This window comes from Medicago sativa, chromosome 3, assembly GCF_051527215.1.
Source record: "Medicago sativa cultivar Bolivia chromosome 3, Bolivia_mono, whole genome shotgun sequence".
NCBI classification, from domain to species: Eukaryota; Viridiplantae; Streptophyta; class Magnoliopsida; order Fabales; family Fabaceae; genus Medicago; species Medicago sativa.
The window spans coordinates 78,520,458-78,539,857 of NC_140751.1; the positions used below are offsets into that span (position 1 = coordinate 78,520,458).

At 32.6% G+C, this 19,400-nt stretch overlaps 1 long non-coding RNA gene and 1 pseudogene across 2 annotated transcripts; both read right to left on the reverse strand.

Moving 5' to 3' along the window:
• Positions 1-9,509: 9,509 nt before the first annotated feature.
• On the reverse strand, positions 9,510-11,946 carry LOC146940537 (protein LYK5 pseudogene; annotated as a pseudogene). Its single transcript, XR_015032047.1, has one exon. The product of XR_015032047.1 is annotated as a protein LYK5 pseudogene (transcript).
• Positions 11,947-12,681: 735 nt separating this feature from the next.
• On the reverse strand, positions 12,682-17,202 carry LOC146940538 (uncharacterized). Its single transcript, XR_015032050.1, has 7 exons — positions 16,771-17,202; positions 16,358-16,438; positions 16,048-16,108; positions 14,961-15,021; positions 14,288-14,342; positions 14,026-14,105; positions 12,682-13,146 (listed from the first exon to the last, which is right to left on the reverse strand). It is a non-coding gene; the product is annotated as an uncharacterized LOC146940538 (long non-coding RNA).
• Between the last annotated feature and the right edge of the window lie 2,198 nt (positions 17,203-19,400).

The window sequence follows — 19,400 nt, forward strand, 5'->3', positions numbered from 1 at the left end:
CATGGCATGAAGCTTGACATGTTTATCCAAATAAGCTTTTTATTTGTAAATCCACTTAAATGCTGCAAAACTTACAATGCTACCCTTTTCCTTCCATTTTCTGACACGTCCTTTTTTAACATTTTTTTTGTTATTTATTTTTTAAATAAATCTTTATACATCTTTATTTAATATAAAAATGGAAATTTCTCATTTCATTGTATTTACATTATTTTATGCAAATTATCATTAAAGAATGTTGTTGAAAATTACAATTCATACTTGAGACAATAATTTTCCATGAATCAATTAGTTAAATTTAGTCAAAGGTAGAAAGTTCATAAATAAAATATTTAAATATTTGTTATAAAATATTATTATAAGTTTTAATATTTTTTTTAGGGAAGTTATTAAATATTATTGCGCTATTGCTTCCTACCGTTGTTTATAATACATGTTTATAATACATACTCACTTTTGTGTGTGTAATTTTATATAGCCCCTGTAACAACGACAACATGCACTTCCTCTATATAACGGGGTTGTTTAAGGGGACATTACATAGTCCTTAACACCACAAACAATACATTTATTTAAACAAAATGAGTGAGTGAGGGAGGGAGGAAGAAGGAACGAGGAAGAGACATAAATATTTTCAAAAAAAAATATTTATAAAAAATAAACAAATTGGTATCTATGAGTTGGATGTAAGTTACCAATGCAACATAAGTTTTTTAATACATAGAAAAAAAATGAGGGTTAATTATCAGAAAAAAAAATGAGGGTTAATTATCAGGGTATAAGGTTTGAGCCAGCCTAACACTTAGAGGTGCTGCTCTGTTAAGCCAGCATTTTACCCCCACTTTGGTCTCAACCAATTCTTAGGATGCACTCCTCTAAGTGTTCTCACCAAGGGTGGTGGTCAATATCTCTTAGATTTACCCCCACTTTGGTCTCAACCAATTCTTAGGATGCACTCCTCTAAGTGTTCTTAAGATGCAATGGACAGATTAGACTTTAACAGTATATCTTATTTTATCATTGTCTATTGAAGTTAGTTCCTTTTGATAATGATGGTGTTTTCTTAACAGGGTCAGGCACTAAATTGAATTTGGTTGACGAAATTTATGTATGCGTCTTTGAATCACATCAAAATTTGTGTATTGACTATCATGATTTTGAATTAGTAGAAAATGAAATTTAGCTAGCATGTTGTTGAATCATTTTTTACATGATAGTAGTTATGCAGACATGTCATTGTGTGGATCAATGAGAAATTTTTCGGCACAAATCATGCTTGAAACTATGATGTTAAGTTTTGAGTATCAACTTCGAGCTCTGAAGTCCGAGCAAATAATGATCATAAAAAAATAGTTGAATGTAGTATGTATGCTTCATTAGCCTAAAAATCACTAGTTTTCTCCCATAATTTCATGGTTCTGTCGGATTAAATTTTGACTCATTGAAGTAAAAGTTCACCTGTAGAACTATGCTGTTGCTGAGATAAATATTGTTTTGGTTAGTGAGAAAAAGAAGAGAAAGGAATGGGTGAAAAAGTAAGGGAATATGATGAGTGATATGTTAGAAAATGCAAATAAATGAATAATGCAATATTTGAATAACAACGCTATAAGTCTTAAGATCTAATTTAGACAGCGATGAATAAGCACATGATGTGTTTGTGCTAACAATAGTTTTTATGTTTGATTTGAGCTTGTGGAATTCTGAAACCTTTATTGAGAAGTCTTATAATAACATATTTAAAAATATCTGCTTCAAGAGATCCGGAGTTAACTAGAGCAACCTGCCATTTATTATGGAAACACAGATTTGAATGGAGCTAGCTACTATTGGCATCACTTGTTATTATATTTTCCAATCTGAAATTTGGTCTAAAGTTTTCTCCATCTCATCAGATGGATCCCAATTTAGTGAAGAAGATTGAATCTTAGACATTATAAAGAAAACTTCAGAAACGTTTGGACGCAAATTGTGGTCATTTGCAACACAGCCTTTGGCAATCTCTGCCATGGAGTATGCCATATTCAATGGGTATTCACCCCTCAAAGTTGGATCCATGAAAGCAGATATTTCTTATTTCTCCCTCTTCTTTCAATTATTTAATTTATCATTCTCATACTAATAAAGAATAGTAATGTTAGTAATTTTTTCAATTTATTAAAGTTTGTAACTATGTTTTCAATTTCTAGAGGATTCAGAACTTCTGGAGAATCCAATCTATCTACATCTTTTGTGTTAAATTTCAGGAGACATTAATCTTATTAGATATCACAAAATACCCGAGAAATATGACAGCAACAAAGAGATTGAGACAAAAGATTTAGAGAGACGGATGTGAAAATCTAAGTTTGCGACGATGATAGAGGAATTGCACAAATCTAAGAGGATGAAATCTAATGTGTTGTTTCAAGGTCGCCAAAATCTAGGGTCCAGAGACCGGAGCTCATGGCCGCTGCTGCTGAGAAGCGAATGGCGTGCACCCTGAGGGCAGGGATCAAGATCAAATTAACATTGATTCTCTTTCTACGAAGGAGCAACCCCATTTTTTACCTTGAATTGATCAAAATACGCAGACTTCCTTACATTTTGTGGAGGATTAGATTGCCTTAATGCTTTGTTTTTAAAAGTATCACTTGGGTTTGCTGCTTGCTTTAAGCATTTATGTGATAATTTATTTCTCATTCTAAACTCTGATTACCTTTTACTTGTTGCCGTATAGTCCGACCTCTTTCCAAGTACATGTGTGTCAGATTGTGTAAATGTTCTATTAGACCGTATAATACCGTAGACAATTGAGAAAGCTAACTTAACTTTTTCTTTTGACATTTGAAATGTCAGGATTGTATGCCTAGCGGTTTTACTTCTATAACACGCCATCGAAATTCACCTACGATATTCTCTGGCTCTTCAAGAAAACATATAGAGATACCTCTAATGGTAGCCTCGTTCACCATCTCATTAAACAAGTTTTCATTCCATTCATTCCGTAGAAGGGAGAAAAGAAGCAGCTCAAAATGGTATGCGCAAGTAATACAAGTTCAGCTCTTGAAATGTATACCCTGCTTACTATTTAGTAGTAATTATTTACTTGCCTTCCTCTTTGTCAGGTCTTTATTTTGCCTAAATCTTGCTGGTGACACTCCATCCTTTGCTAGATTATTTAATGCCATTGTTATTGGCTACATTCTCATATTTTCATTGTCCTTACCTTAGCTTACTATAACAATGGCATCATTTTTTTTTTAGAGAAACCGTGTCCGACCATTTTGTTCTCACATTCAATAAAAAAATTCTCATATTTTTATTGTTCTTGAATTAAAAAACCACGTTCTAGGTAGCATTAAATTTTGGTATTTCCTTACAACTTGATAATTGTTATCACAACACCTTAAATAAATGATTGTATTTTAATTTGGGTGGACTTGCTGATAATTCGTCCAGTCATATTTTAATAAGAAAATAAAAAGGATGAATTCATGTTATTTTGGTTCAACATAAAAGGGCATCAAGAAGTTTTTTCTTGTTTCTTTCCATTCATACCTTCAGTTGTATAAACACAAATCGACTAAAAGCCATTAAGAAGTTAACCTCTAAGTCCAAGTGCAATGGTGGTGTTGAAAGCCACATTCAACATGTTGAAGTTAGTTGAGAGATGAGGTGGAGGAAAGAGGTGATGAAACCATTCAACACGTTGAAGCTTGCAAACTGTCAGACGGGGAATGACACGTGGCGCATTTCTGTTGGTCAAAACAGGCGCGTGAGCTACACGCGCCGACAAAGGCGAGTGACAGCAGCAGGACGCGGAGAGAGAAAGGGTGAGTGGATAATCTTTGACACGTGGCTGATCCTGATTGGCTGTCTGAATTTATCTCATTTTAATAATTTAAACTCAATTATTTCATTGTAAATTAATTTTTTTTTAAATTTTTTTAACCAAAATTCATGATTTTTTTCTCTATAAATAGAGACTTGGTTAATTTGATTTGGACACAGAAAAAAAAACCAAGTTTTTCACTATCTTAATCTTATTATTATCTTTCTATTAGCAAAATAAGTGAAGTTTGAATCTTGTTTTTAGTGAAATGGTTTCTTCTCCCTCCTTTTTGGTTATTCTTCTGATTGCACTTCTCCCACTTTTGATGATTCTTTGGTTGCTCCTCTATTGGTTCTTCTGTATGACTGCTTATCTCTACCGGTTCTTTTGTTTGGATGGTTCTCTCATTGATTGGTTGATGGTGATGGTTCTTGCTGCCCTCTCTACGAAGATAACTCACTTTGGTTGTTGCTCTCCATTGGTTTTGTTAACAGCTGATTTGGTTTATGTTTCTGGGTTAATTTGTAACAAGCTTAAAGCTTAGTAAGCTTCAGCTTGAGGGGTAGTGTTAGAACTTTATATTATTTAATATGTTTCTTCGTATTTTGTTTGACAAACTCACAATGCTTCTTTGTGATGCATCATGAGTTTGAGGGTAGGTGTTAGATAATAAAATATCGGGTCTGTTAGTTTAGAGTCGGACTATATTATTGGGCCTGTTAATTTAGAGTCCATTAGGTATTATATATTCTCTAGTAACTTTTTGTAATGTTAAGCTATTGTTATTCTAATGAAACCCTAGCCGCCGTCTTTGTTATTCACTCTTTCTCTATTTTGTATTTGTATTGTTAACAAAAATGATGTGGAGTGCTGGAAATTGAAAAAGTGGGTGTTGAATGGTGTTGAAAGAAAAAACCATGGGACATGGTCTAATAAGCTCAAAGTAGAGTTAATATGAGATGAGATAAGAGGGAGGGATGTATCGGGTGATGGGGGATATTCATGTTCATGTGAATAAAAAAAGCATTTTTCCTCCATGAAGAAAGTGACAGGCCATCAAATAGCAGTGTTAAACAAATGGTGTGAAACCTCCTAATAACAGGTTTCTTAATATCAGCAAGTCTCTTGTTGTCAGTGGCACGACAATGACACGTCGGCACCGATATTAATTTGACACAAGGGGGCATTGGTTCAGATCATGAGCTCTAATAGTATGTGTTCCTCTTTTTTCTGTCTCGCTCGTAGCTTATGAATTATAAATTTGGATTATTCTAATTTAGCTAGTTATTTGTTAGGTTCAATTTGGTTGCACTACATATTTTATTTTGGTGTTCCCTCAAAAAAAAAAAAATTATTTTGGTGTGAAATTGTATATAGTTTTGTGGTCATATTTTGATTATTACTATAGTTTTTTTTTTATATGGTTATTCTTTGAATTCTAGTTGACATTTGAAATAGAATTTGAGTGTGTAGGTTGTCTATGCTGCATATATGCAGAGAAAAATTTGGAAAAAAATAATAATCATATTTGTTAGGTCGATTAATAAGTAGCTGTCTTAACAAAATAGCTCCTTTAAGTCTTGTAGTCCGTTCCTTCAAAAAAAAAATCTTGTAGCCCGTGTTTTTGAGACTAGAACTTCTAAACGCCTAAAATATTTTCATCATGGCATGAAGGCTGACATATTTATCTAAATAAGCTTTTTATTTGTAAATCCACGGTAGACTTAAGAAAATTAAATGCTGCAAAAATTACAATACTACCCTTTTCCCTTTTATTTTTTGACACATGCCCTTTTTAACATTTTTTTTAATGTTTTTTAAAATAAATCTTTATAAATTTTTATTTAATATAAAAATGGCAAATTTTCATTTCATTGTTTTTACATTATTTTATGTAATTATCATTAATGAGTATTGTTGAAAATTACAAGTCACACTTTAGACAAACTTGCCACAAATCATTTAGTCAAATTTAGTTTTTTTTTTACAAGTCAAATTTAGTTAAAGTTATAAAATATTTAAATATTTGTTATAAAATATTATTATGATATAAGTTATAATTTTTTTTTGAAGAAATAAGTTATAAAATATTATTACGCTATAGCTTACTTTTTTTGAGAGATACGCTGTAGCTTACTATTGTTACAAAATACTCACTTTTGTATGTGTGTAATTTACATAGTCTCTGTAACAACTACAACATGCACTCCCTCTGTATAAGGGGGACTTTACATAGTTCTTAAAGGTACAATATTTTTCTATCCTTAACCATTTTTCTTGTTTAAACACTAACTTAAACGTCTGAGTATCTGCAAGTACACCACCTCCTCTCCATTCCAATAACTTAAAGACTACAAACTCACTGCATTAGACATCTTCTGCTGATCATGTAAGATCACCTTCCAAGATCTTTTGTTGCAGGGGAAGTGGAGGGCCATTGGATCACTAGAAGCAATGTAATATGCACCGCAAACAATAACGTTAAACATAATGAGAGAGGGAGGGAGGAAGAAAATGATGGATGAAGAAATATAGGATTAGTTTGCGGGTTTGGATGGAAAGGGAGGGGAGGGGTTTGGAAATAAAAGAAGGAACAAGTGAAAGAAATAGATAGGGGTGTTCAAAACCGAAACAACCCAATAGAAAAACCGCAAACCAACCCAATCCAAACCGAAACCGCAAAAAACCGCACTTGGTTCGGATGAATTCGGATGACTTTTGCACTGAACCGCGCGGTTCGGTTCGGTTTGCAGTTTGCATCTCAGCAACCGAACCAAACCAAACCAAACCGCAAGAATAATGAATATTACTTAAATATGTACTAGCCTAATTACATAGCTCAAGAATAATCTCTTTTGATTCGATTTTTCCATCGTTGCACCATCAGGTTCGATTATAATTCCTTTCCATCTCTTTCAATTCATTTCCAGTGATGAATTTGTTTTCTTTACTTCCCAATAATTTGTTTCATGCTTATGTTTCTTCTTAATTTTACCTATTTTGATATAAGTTTTACCTAATATTTTATCATATAAACATCAAAATAAAATGTCCTATGTTTATTTTTTAACAAGTTGGCAATATTAGAGTTAATGCAATATTTTTTTATCTCGCGATAAACCGCACAAACCGAACCAATCCAAACCGCATTGGTTTGGTTTGGTTTGGTTTGGATGACATTTTAAAAATCAACCGAACCAAACCAAACCGCATGCTTTTTTATCTCGCGGTTTGGATGACTTTTTTGCTCAAAACCGAACCAAACCGCACCACGAACACCCCTAGAAATAGATGACACTAAAAGGGAAAGACTTTGGAGTTTCATTTTTCTTCCTAATACAAAACCCTCCTTATTTGGGGGAACTCAAAAATTGTATTGGAGTAGGGTTTTAGAGAGTTTACATGAATTCTTCAAATTTAATCTAAGTAGTTATAATATTCTTAAAATTAAAAATATATTAATCATAAACATTAATTTATCACGCTCTAAAATTTTTTTTTTAAAAAAAGTGAAAGATTTTACTATTTTCTCCTTATTTCTAACCCTCCAAAGCCTTCCCTTCCCCTCCCCTCTCCAAACTCTCAAACAAAATCATAGAGGGAGGGAGAGGGATAGAGGAAGAGACATAAAGATTTGCAAAGAAAAATACTTATAAACAAATTGCTACATATGCCGAAGCAGTGAGTTGGATGCAAGTTGACGGTGCAACATACCCCCTCCGTTTTACAATACTCGTCTCTTTTGAGGAATTTACACATACTAAGGAATCAAATTAATTTTGTTATTTTTGATAAAATTCTTTATGTTTTCGACAATACCCTTAATCCCTCTTATTATTTCTCTCTCTCTACAATAAATATGTAAGAATATTACTTACAAATCAATCATTAATGTGTATTGAAACTTGAAAGTGACAAGTAAAGTGAAACAAAATTATTCTTCAAAAGCGACAAATTTTGTTAATCGGCGGGAGTAAATTTTTAGTAGCCACATCATCTCCATTAATGAAGCTATTTTACCATTTCAAATTTTTGAAGGGAAAAACTAAAGGTCTCGCCCCTACAATTTGGAGGACACATAATAAAAAATGAGGGTTAATTATCGGAGTATAGATATGAGTCCGCCTCTTTTGAGGGTAGCCTTACACTTAATCATTAATGTGTATTGAAACTTGAAAGTGACAAGTAAAGTGAAACAAAATTATTCTTCAAAAGCGACAAATATTGTAAATCGACGGGAGTAAATTTTTAGTAGCCACATCATCTCCATTAATGAAGCTATTTTACCATTTCAAATTTTTGAGGGGAAAAACTTAAAGGTCTTGCCGCTACAATTTGGAGGACAGATAATAAAAAAATGAGGGTTAATTATCGGAGTATAGATATGAGTCCGCCTCTTTTAAGGGCAGCCTTACACTTAGAGGTGCTGCTCTGTTAAGCCAGCATGTTAACTTAACATTACCAGAGCTTATTCTAATACCCCCACTTAGGTAATAGGCTTGCGTTACCAAACCCGGTAAAGTCTTTTCTCTGATAAGGTCAATACACACACCCTATGTTTTATGTTTTGGGATTTTCCTCTAAGTGTACTCACCCTAAGATTAGGGATGCTCTCGTTTAAGGGTAGGAGAGTCACCAAGGGTGGTCAATATTTTTTTATGTTTTGGGATTTCTACGTGTTTAACGTTATGCATAACTCACGTATCCACACTTCTAATTGAAAAGTGACATTCACACCACTAAGACACATATGTGTTACATTATTTTATTTTTTAAAATAATATTCAATGTTGAAGTGTTAGTTCCGTGTCTAAGTTAGATGTTTAAAACAATTTAGTTTTTAGTTTTAAGTTTTTTTTTTACCAATTATTGGCTCAACCATATGGCCTAATTAATGGGGTCTTTTTTGTTTTGTTTGCTGATAGTGTAAGATAAAGATAGTGGCAGGGCTGGAGGCTTTGGATTTGTTATCTGTTCAAATGAAGATGATGCAAATTCTGCAAAAGATGCAATTGACAGAAATGTTAGACATTAACAGTATATCTTATTTTATCATTGTCTATTGAAGTTAGTTCCTTTTGATAATGGTGATGTTTTCCTTGCAGGCACTGTTAGGTAGACCACTGAGGATAAATTTTGCTCTCGAGAAGGTCTGTGGTGTACCTGTTGTAGTTCCTCGATTTTCAGATAAAGGACATTTTAACAGGGTCAGGCACTAAATTGAATTTGGTTGACAAAATTTATGAATGCGTCTTCGAATCAGATCAAAATTTGTGTATTGACTATCATGATTTTGAATTAGTAGAAAATGAAATCTAGCTAGCATGTTGTTGAATCATTTTTTACATGATAGTAGTTATGCAGACATTTCATTGTGTGGATCAATGAGAAATTTATCGACACAAATCATGCTTGAAACTATGATGTTAATTTAGAGTATCAACATTGACTACATCAGTATGAGCAAATAATGATCATAAAAAAATGGTTGAATGTAGTATGTATGCTTCATTAGCCTAAAAATAACTAGTTTTCCCCCACAATTTCATAGTTCTTTCTGCCTAAATTTTGACTCATTGAACTAAAAGTTGACCTGTAGAACTATGCTGTTGCTGAGATAAATATTGTTTTCATTAGTGAGAAAGAGGAGAGAAAGGAATGGGTGAAAAAGTAAGGGAATATGATGAGTGATATGTTAGAAAATGCAAATAATGCAATATTTGAATAACCATATTATAAGTCTTTAAGATCTAATTTAGACAGCCATGAATAAGCACATCACATGATGTGTTTGTGCTAACAATAGTTTTCATGTTTGATTTGAGCTTGTGGAATTCTGAAACCTTTATTGAGAAGTCTTATAATAACAAATTTAAAAATATCTGCTTCAAGAGATTCGGAGTTAACTAGAGCAACCTGCCATTTATTATGGAAAACAGATTTGAATGGAGCTAGCTACTACTGGAATCACTTGTTATTATTTTTTCCAATCTGAAATTTGGTCAAAAGTTTTCTTCATCTCATCAGATGGATCCCAATTTAGTGAAGAGGATTGAATCTTAGACAGTATAACCAAAACTTCAGAAACGTTTGGACGCAAATTGTGGTCATTGGCAACACATCGTTTGGCAATCTCTGCAATGGAATATGCCATATTCAATGGGTATTCACCCCTCAAAGTTGGATCCATGAAAACATTAAGTTCCTCCCTCACATTATGGCCTTCAATTACTTCACTCACGACAGCTGATAGCCGCTTCCCTCCTCCATTTTTGTCACCAACAATTGCTTCTCTTCCTGAAAGAAGCTCCAACATCACAATCCCAAAAGCAAAAACATCCATCTTTGGACTAACCAAACCGTTCTCGATATACTCAGGCGGCATGTAACCATGAGTGCCAACAACATGCCTTGTAAATTGGAACCCCCCTTCACCAAAATCATCATCATTTACCACTCTTGCTAACCCAAAGTTACAAAGTTTACCTCTAAAATTTCCATCCAAAAGCACATTGTCACTTTTCAAATTCTTGTGGATATGTGGAGGGTTGACATAGTTGTGAAGGTAATTCAAAGCATCAGCAATATCCTGAGCAATCTGAACTCTTTGCTTCCAAGTCAGAGCCACAGGGTTTAAGCACTTGCTAAAATGAATCCAATCATCAAGAGAACCATTTTCGGCAAATTCATAAACAAGATATGTGCTTCCTTTGTGTACACTGAACCCAGAGAGCCTTGTTATGCTGGCGTGGTTGATTCTCCTTAGAATATTGATCTCCACAGAGACATCGCCTTTGAGAACCTTAACTGCAGCATCATCACCCTTCAAGCTTGCTCGGTAAGTTGAAGAACCCTTTATCCTGTTAGCTTCACTGAAAAAGCTCGTTGCTTTATGCAGCTCCTCAAATTTATACACTGTCAAAGACTCAACAGCATAACGAATCCCTACGGAAGACAGAGAAAAGGAGGGGTTGGTTATACTTGTGTTGGTATTTGAGACTTCCTCAGTGTTGGTTTTGGTAGCTGCAGAAGACAAGAAAAATTTGTTCTTATGCTGCAGACAAAAGCAGAATAACAGAAAAAAGATAAGAAGCAGGAATGCAGCTCCAACAATTCCAACAACCACCCATTTCTTAGAAGAAGAGCTTGAATCTTTATTCCTAGCTAGATTTGCCACATGAGGTTTAGACAGTGGTGTTGATGGTGGCGGTAGTGTCCTTTGTATCTTGGTAGGTGGCTTGTCTTTTAGAGGCACCATCAATGGAGTGAAGTAGAAGATAACTTGATCCTCATAAAGCTTGTTTGCATCCAAGACGCTCTGTGAATCAACCCCAAAAATCTCAGCAATAAGTTCAGGATATTCTCCTTCTGAGACCAGGTATGTAAGAATATACTTGAATCCATTTTCCATTTGCTTGGAGGTGGGACAAGCACACCTTAGTGGAACATGCAAATTGAGCCCTGCAGTGAGGTTTGTGAGTCCATATATATTCTGAGCATCAAGTGCTTGACATGTTGTAAGTGCCTCATAGGTGTTATTGGCAAGAGTGAAGTAGTTTTCATCCTCAGTCTTCAATGTGTATGAGGAATTGTGCTGGTAGTAGTGACCTGAACAATAACAGTTCACCGGAACAGTAATCATGGTGTCCGTCGGAATAGGATCAACATATGAGATGTTGTTGGCATTGGCTATTAGAAGGACTGTGGAGTTCAAGAGATGAGCTATGGTGGCTGGAGTGTTGTAATGAGGAGGGCTTGATTTGAAGGTGAGGTAAGATTGACAGGAGTTGATGCTGTTGCAGATATTACCATATGTAGAGTTGGAAGGGTCATCACAGTCTAGTTGATGGTTGTCTAGATATTCTTGCTGAGATTTTGTTTGTGGGATGTGGAAATTAAGCAAGAAGATTAGAGTAACTATGGTAGCACTGAATAATGTAACCATGATTCTCATTAGCAAGAAGTTGAGGTAACTATGGTTGGTGTATGTGCTTTAATAGTTTCCTTAGTTCGTTGTCTTGGTGTTGTGCCACTGAGCAGTGCCCCTTTCATTAAGTTTGTGTACCTTTTTTTTCTTTGTTTTTTCTCCCAACCCGTCAAGCAAGTTTTCTAGACACAGCATTGTGGTGAGAATACACCAATAATTTATATGGATAAATTACTAAAATGACTATTCTATTTCTTTCATTCATCATCTTCATTTTAATTTAAGTGAAATGATCAAATGCAACAAATATTGTGGGATGGCGTATATGTAACCGTTTTGTTTTCCATAGATGTAATCCTACTAGGATATACACCCGTGCAACGCACGGGCGAAAAGAGATTTATTGTGGTGTTAACAAAAGTTTACTCTAAACATATCAAAAAAATTAAAAACATATAATGCAATTCTTAGAAAAATCAAATGTTATTGTCTTCATGGAAATAAAAATGACATCCATCGATGTATCGTTCGATTTAATTTAAAACGATTACACAATATTTGTCAATAATAATTAAATGATTACATAAGTTATAAGTGACACAAAAAAGTAGTAGACACTTGGAAGAGCAATTAATCCCAAAAAAATCCTTATTGAAGATAGATGCATCATCACTTGATAGCTCCAAAGTTATTTACGAAATAAAACAAAGGTTTTTGAATTTTATCAATATGGCTTGGATAATTCAATTTTTATTCAAAATTCACTATGAGGAAGAAAGTTCCACAAGCCTCCCGTGTTTTTTGGGGCATATGTTTGAAAGTATCCCTCTTAATGGGTAAACAAAAAGTGAGTCCTAAGTCAAATAATAACACTGTTTATGTTTACAAAGATAAATTAAAAAAAGGCAAGTAATTATGGATACCCAAATTGAGGTCAGCCTTATTTGTTTACCCATAAGAATAGTTGTCTCTCTATCATTAGTAATGATTCAAGTTACACTATGAGGAGGAAGATTATCAAAGCCTCTTGTATTTTTTGGGGGCGTATTTTTGAAATTATCCCAATGAATGTATAAACAAAAAGTGAGTCTTAAGTCAAAATAGTAATTTTATCTATGTTTACAAAGATTCATTGAAATAAAATAAAGGAAGTAAATAAACAAAAAGCTGATATAGAGATCAAGTCTTTGAGAAACTCTCCAAAAACTCATCTTTGGAATAGCTTCCCTATGCCGCTTTCCAACCACACAACCAGTGCAAATAACAGGGGAATCCTTGAGCACTGGTAATCTTCAGAACATCCCTTACACTGGTAATCTTCAGAACATCCCTTACACATATCTTGCTGAAACATAACAATCAGTCCCTTCTGCTGAAGCTGACCAACATTTGCTTTCCATTTACCCTTAGTTGTAAAGAAAGAAACTATGAGAGAACACATCTGACAAAAATATATGGCATAAAAGTATATTCAAATCTTGTAAGTTGGGTATCATTATCAAATTGAAAGAAGCTGCAAATAATAACAATCTAATGTGGCTATGTAAAAATTTTCAAGCCTTTATCTGTTATAATATTGATTCTGCCATATGTGGCATATGAAATTGATCCCAAAGAAATAGTACTTCAATAATCTGATATGTTTTATCATAAAACAACTTTGAACACTAAAGAAAACTTCATAGTGCTTATGAGAAACTGATTTTGTCCTTAGCACACTTCACAAAAGAAGCCAATAGGGCGAGAAAACTCATCTTTTGCCAAAGAAAGAAATATAAGGACCAAAAAGAAATTGACAAAATCTAGTCTCAAATATAATTGAGTTCATTGACCAAAAAGAAGTTGACAAATCTAGTCTAATAGATAATTGACAAAGTCTAGTCTAATAATCTAATACATAATTGCCAAAATATTAGCACACTTCTCAAAGCCTTGTATGGATTAAGCATCAAAGGTAATTAACTTCATTGTTGAGTTACTATTGTGATATAAAAGAATAAAAAAATAGGCAAACCAAGGAAATTATTAAAGCAACGTATTGGTTAATTCTACTCAAGTATATCATAAGTATTGTCAAGTAAATAAACCAAAAGCTGATATCGAGATCGAATAAAGCTCACAAAACATAGTTTAAAAACATTGGATGCATAGCTCAGCAAATAGAAATTACTCAATGTACAAAACCACATTCAAGGGTACTAAAACTCGACCACGCAACTTCATTGGTCATTAGCAACAAAGTTTTTTTAACAAAATTCGAAGAGACACAAACATTGGTACTGACCTGAAGTAAGACAGGAGAAAAACAAACATTGGTACTGACCTACAGTTTTATATCATCCAATTTCCGATAAACCATGAATCCTACAAAGATAAAAAAAAACCTTATTAGCAAAGGCAGGTGAAATACTAATCCATTATATTGAGCACTTTAGTCCACTAACTTAAGATCAGAACCTGATAGCAATTAGAAATGGCAAGTGGACATGAAAAGCAGCCTCGCCATAAAAATAGAACCAAAAGGCACAAAACACTGTAAATTATACCTTGTGATTCCATGCAAATAACTGCTCCAACAATCATTCACCGGAGGATACAAAACTATCAAGAAAGCAAAATATAGCTTTGTGTAAGTAAGTATCACTTGTCATGAAATTAACAAAACATGCCTTGCAATTCTGTTGAATGAAGTCAAGGCATTATACTTTTTATGGCATTATACTTTTCTTATAATCACTGACCATGATAAGAAATGAACTACAATATAAATATGAGAATGAAATGTTGTTAGTAGTTTAGAGAGATTAGTTACGTAGTTAATTACTTTGTATAGTTGATTAAGTCCCGTATTCATTTTTTCATTTAGCTTTTAAAGAACTTATCACTCAATTTCTCCAAACCGTGTCCATATGTAACAAATGAAAACTTGCAGAATACCAATTCATAAAAAAAAATAAAATTGAATCAATGGTCATTACTCTAGAGATTTAATCTTGAAAATGTTTAATGCAAATATAACTCCACATTTTATCAAAAGTCCAAATGATTAGAAAACTTTATATTTTTTGGTAAGATTTAATAGTAAATATAATTTTGTTGCCAAACAGACATAATGACAAAGTCGCAAAGAATTGTTTCCACTTCAATAAAGCAAATTCATATGATCATCAATATATCTAATTTCATAAAACCTATAAAACAGATTAGAGAACAATCTACCTCATTTCATCATTGACTTGAAATCTTTATTGTCAGAACCATCTTCATCATCCTTTCTCTCCTAAGAAACCAAAAAAACAAATAGTTCAATCAATCAACCCAAAATATGTACTCAAAACTCGACATCCAAGATCAATTGAACTCCCTATCAACATAAAAGGACAACCTTAATAACATATAGGGTTAAATATGTTTTTGGTCCCTATAAATATGTTAACTTTTCGTTTTACTCCCTCTAAAATTTTCCTTCAACTTTTAGTCCCTATAAAATTTTCAATCACTACTTTTGGTCCCTATTTTTAATTTAATTTTTGTATTTTTTAATGAAATTGTGCAGAAATGTATAAAATATTCTAAAAAAAATTCCTAAAAAAAAATTAGAATTTTTTAACAAAACACAAATTAAATATGAATTTTTAACCTTAAAACATATAAAAATTCATATTAAATTCATGTTTTGTTAAAAAATTCTGAATTTTTTTTGGAGTGATTCTTATAATATTTTGAATTTTTCTGAAAAATTTTATTAAATAATATGAATTCTACATATGAGTTTACTTTAAAAGAGGGACCAAAAGTGAAGATTGAAAATTTTATAGGGACTAAAAGTTGAAGGAAAATTTTAAAGGGACTAAAACGAAAAGTTGACATATTTATAGGGAGCAAAAACATATTTAACCCTAACATATAAACTCTCTAATGTTATTCAAAAGTTGTCCAAAAATCTCTAGGAAGTGTATATTATCAAAATTCACTTCAGTGTAAATATATTATCAGTCACAACACTTCAATTTAGAAATTAAAGTTTTAAAAAAATGTAGTTGTAGTTGATGATACATAACTATAGATTGTACATTGCATAATTCAGTGACTTTAGGTCCAAATGCATTCAAAACTATACCAAATATCATCATTAGTTTACTATATCAAGTACACAAAGTAAATGACATGTAAATAGCTATTTAGATTTAAACATCTTATAAAATGCAACAACAACATAGCACAACCACACCAACAATCTTATTCATATGATCATCAATAAATTTAATTTCATGACACTTGTAAAATAAATTAGAGAACAATCTACCTCATATTATCATTAACTTCATATCTTGATTGAAAGAACCACCTTCTTCATCCATTATCCTCTAAGAAACCCACAAACACAGTTCAATCAATTAGATACTCAAAACAAAGAAAAGCAAAATACTCGTTGCCACAAATCAATCCAAAATTGCTATATTGTCTAGTCCAACAAAATACTCTGCAACAAATCAATCCAAAACTGCATCCAAATATTTAAAACATCTAAATCAAATAGCTTCTTATAAGAGAAGGTAAAAACAACAAATTTAAGAGAAACAAAACCTCATAAAAATAGATAAATAGATACTTACTTTTAGTTTCAGATTATGTCATTTTGCTCTCTCAATCTGTTCCTCAACAATCCAATAGAACCATTTCTAATTTTGATCCACCTCAACAAATAAAACACAAACAAAATCATCAGGACCATGTAAAACTAACAATATCATCCATTTTCATATTGAGACATTTTCACAAACACTTTGTGAATGCTCTATTGCACAACTGAGATATGAGTCCTTCAAAATTGAATTAAATCAAGTAACTCAATTTGAATATGTTGTTCGCCAAACAAAACTCTTGAGCAAAGTTAAAAACACAAAAAAAATAAAAAAATACAATAATATTATGTAAGTAGTACACGTAAGAAATAATTCAATACTTGCAGAATACCATTAATTGAAAATAAAAACCATAAACACTACTATCAATGGATACTGATTACCTTCAAATGAAAGGATTGTTGTTGAATAATAGTTTGGCAGAATCAGAATCGCGTTTGGTTTGTGATTTTTCTCTTGGCAATGGAAAAATGAAAGAGAAGAGGGGAAAAGAGGAAAAGGAGAGAATGAATTCGGAGAGAGTGAGAGATTTAAGGGGAGGAATCAAATTTTGAATTTGAATTCGAATTGAGTGAAGCTTGTGTCATAGCAGGGTTGTGCAGATATGGTGTTTGTCTCATAGCTGAAGTTTGTTAACTTTGAGGGTTTGGTTTGAAATTTCCAGCGTGAGAATAGGGAAAAAGCATCATCCCTTTTCAGGTTTTTGCAATGAATGTCTGAAAAAAAAAGTGTAAAAGGGTTTTACTTCTTGTGTTGGGCTGGGTGTATTGGGCCTCATTCCAAATTCAAAATTTGTTCTTTTCCTAATATAACACTCGAAAATGATGTTTTTGGGAGGGAAATAAACACTTCAAAATGTTTATGCTCTAAAGTGAATATTGATGCATTTTTAATTGTGAATATGTGAAAATTTAAATGGTTTTGTGGTCTCTATTACTAAATGTGATGATAAAATGTACTTACAAAATTTGATGATTTGGCATTGGAGGCTTAGAATTTTGACACATTGGATTGGAGGTCTAAAAATTGTTCCTCCTTTGTATATTATTAAGATAAGATTAAGATTAAGATTCATGATACAATTGAACATTAACTGACAAAATATCAAGATTCGAACTTTAGTTTAACACGTTGTAGGAGACTAGTTTCTTTCGCTAGATTTCAATTTTGGTTGGTGTATATACATAGAATGGTCTTTGTTTGATGATTGCTCTTGGGTTTCAGTCCTTTTTTTATTTGAAGAATGTTAACCATTGCCCTTAAGGCATTGATTAAGCCACTAAAATAAGTAAGATTTTTATAAAAAGTGATGCAATTATTATTTGATCAAAAGTCAAAACTTATGGTTTCAAGACAAAATTTCTATTCTTAAATTTCTTAACCATCGCCCTGAGAGCACTGGTTAACAAAACTTTTATTATTTTTTTTGTATTCCTTGACCAACAAAAATTAGCATAAATGGATTTGGTAGTTTTGCATTTCAGAAGTGCTTGCTCCACACACTAAATATGAATGTGGCTATCATGAGTAGTTGATGGAGGCTTATCCAATCCAATGCTTATGACAAATCAGGGCTTAAATTTTGCTCCACAAATCAATAACCTCAATGGTGAATCCCAATGGGGTCACTATATCGCACAGATGGAAGCACCAGCAAAGCATCCCATGTTTTGGGCATTGAGTGATTTTGACGTTAATATGGAATTTGGTGATTTGGAATATTTGAGTCATAAGAAATGACTAATGTGTATTATGTGTTTGTGATTGTGGAGAATCAAAATGGTTCTTGGTAGGTAAAAGGATGGTCTCCGAGAGGATATAAAGTGAATTTGGTATTTGAGAAGAGTTAATAGATGAACTGATAAGGGTGTCCTCTCTGGTTCGATTATCACCTTCCGTAAATACTAACAAGTTAGTAATAATTAATATAATATACTGACATTGATTGTTTAGAAAAGAGTGGTCTCTGCATGTTCTGCTAATGATGTCTTAGGCATTTGAAATTGTAATTTGTTAGTAGCTTTGTTATGTTTGATGAATTGCCTTCTTTCTTTTTTGTTGGTCTATATATGGAGTAGTAATTATGTTCTCACAACATTATGTTTAGAATCTTATAAAAAGTTCTTCATCAATAAATGAACACAAAATTTGATTTCACCTTATATTACATTTATTTTGGAGGCATATTTAGAATATTATAAAAAGTTCTTCAATAAAAAGTGAAAGCAAAATTTGATTTCTTTGTTCAAATTTTCGTTACTTTTATCTTGAAATTTTGATGTTAAAAAAGTTTATATCTAACTGAATGTCTCAACCCATACGAAAAAATTTAAATTTTTGAAGAAGAAATTTTTACTATGTTCTAAACATGAATTAAAAAATCATTTGAAAGTTAATAGTTGAAGGATGTGCCTGCTTAAGGACTAAAACTGCTTACAAGATATTCTTGCAGGGACTTATTAAGGGCTATTTTTTAATGTGGACGAGAAAATAAAATTTCGTAATTTTATATTGACTAAAAACATATTTAACCAAACAATTTAAGTTATAAATGTAAACGATAGATAAAATGTGAGGAACATATTTAACATACCATTGTAATGATTAACACATTGTTTTTATTTAGAACAATGTGAGGAACTTGATTAGGATTATGTCTTGGAGTCTTCAGCGATGACAATTAATTAAGGTTGGTGGCAGTACTGACGTTGCCAGTGAAGCTTACAAACAAGTTAGTAGAGGTTGTAGCTTAATGAGCAACACTTCTCATAGACTTGGTCAATTGACTTTGAGAAAGGGAACTGCATTTAGTTATTCTAGTTAGCAAGTATGTTTTACTTATCCGGTCAACTTGGCTATCATGTTAATTAACGTCTTGCTTTGGTATGTCGGGAGTAGATCCGCTTAGCATCAGTGAGCATTTTTTTCCAATTTATTCATTATATAGGTTTCTCAAAGGCTCGCCGCTCGTTTCTTCAATTACTATGACTTTTAGGTGTTTGGTTGATATCGA